At 32.9% G+C, this 1,717-nt stretch overlaps 1 protein-coding gene across 5 annotated transcripts in view; it reads left to right on the top strand.

Annotated features, from left to right (window-relative positions):
- The window catches only part of LOC106870672 (beta-1,3-galactosyltransferase 5), a 265,603-nt gene that overhangs the window by 151,284 nt on the left and 112,602 nt on the right, over positions 1 to 1,717 (top strand). The gene's annotated exons all lie outside the window — the stretch shown is intronic.

The following is a 1,717-nucleotide window of genomic DNA, read 5'->3' as shown; positions in this document are numbered from 1 at the left end:
CCTAGATAACCATAATAGAAGTAAAGTACTATAATTTAATAACTTTAGTTACTTAATAAAGGCCTATTTTTAAAAAAAATTAAAAGTGCGAGTAGAGCAGTGTACACATGATACCCTAAGGTCTAATCTATTATTGATTAGATTAGGATTATTTCTAAGTTTAAAAATTTCATATATTTCCATAGAACACAATTCACATCCATATCTATTATTTCTATAAGGTTGAGCTTTTCTTATAATTTCCCATTTAAGGCTAAAATTAATACCATTATCTTTTAACTCCCAAATTTTACTTGCCAATGTCGTACTATTTGCCTTATGTCTAAGTCTAAACGAAGACCTATGGTTATATATTCTCTGTTTCAGGTTAATACTACATCCTATATAAATATAATTCTCGGTTATAGTACTAATGGTGCATCCGTACACTACATATATATATGCGTATATGTATGTGTGATATGTGTGCGTGCGTGTGTCCGTGCAATTTCTGAGTCATAAATACGTTTTACTTATTTTTGTGTAAGTGTAAGCCTCTTGGCTACTGGGAATAAGCTCTGATAATAGTCGTGGAACATTCATGGGCATACACAACCACGCGACTGTCATTTTATCTTCGGAAATAAGCCTGTCATGTTCCTAAGCGCTGTGGCAACTGGAGAACACCTGTGTATGTGTGTATATTTTTACGTGGATGTGTGTGTTTTCCGTGAGAATAACTGCTAATTAGACATCATCTGTCTATATTAATTCCGTACAAATATGCTAAAACACTATGGCAAGTAATGCAAGCTTTGTGTTTTTTGTCGTTTTTTTTCCTATTATACTCCTATATATTACGGAATGCTGAATTATTGCCAGATTCTGGTTTCATCTCTTAAACTTCAGATCCTCACACTGTCAACTTGGAGTAGTCTTTCAATGCCAGTATGGTGATGAATAAGAAATCTTCCCTTATCTGCAATATATTTGATCATATCGAAACAGAATTACCTGCGAGTTATTTTATCGCATTCCAAAAGATGAAAGACAAAATCATTTATACTGCAGATAAATGATGTTGTGATAATACAATGGATAACGGTGGGGTTGAATACATACGCCATAACATATTTTAAGTGGGAGTTACTAAGGGAAATAAAATACATCTGATAATCTAAAACTGTTTACATCATGGCAATTCTACGTCACATATTTACAAAGCCGTGCAATGAAACAATGTCGGAACGAGCTTTAAAGACTGCATTTTCTATTAGTTATAGTGTGAGGACATACGATATGGGCAGTGTAGACTAGCTAATTATTGATCAAACAGATTGTATATGGCTCCTACAAGCAGGTTTATTTTCCTTTATCTCACTTCACTTGTCAGAAGATAGCGTCAGGGAAATAAGAATATCTACTTTCTCATACATATTGTTATCGAGCAAAACATAATTGGCGGTGCATTAGCAATTTAGGACCGTATGGATTTATCGGAATATTTCGCTCAAATGAGCATTACACAATACATTATTTCACACTTTGACAGAATATAGTTGAAAGTGATATCAAAAAGGAATGCTTGGAGAACAGACATGACCCTTGATAAATTTGTAATATATGTCCACTGCAATATATATCTCTTGTTCATTCTGCCAACTTTGGCAGATACACATACGTACATACATACATGCCTACATATATATATATACATATATATATATATATATATATA

This window comes from Octopus bimaculoides, chromosome 1, assembly GCF_001194135.2.
Source record: "Octopus bimaculoides isolate UCB-OBI-ISO-001 chromosome 1, ASM119413v2, whole genome shotgun sequence".
Lineage (NCBI taxonomy): Eukaryota > Metazoa > Mollusca > Cephalopoda > Octopoda > Octopodidae > Octopus > Octopus bimaculoides.
Note: the sequence above shows the minus strand (reverse complement) of the source record. Positions and strands in the feature narration are given on the sequence as shown.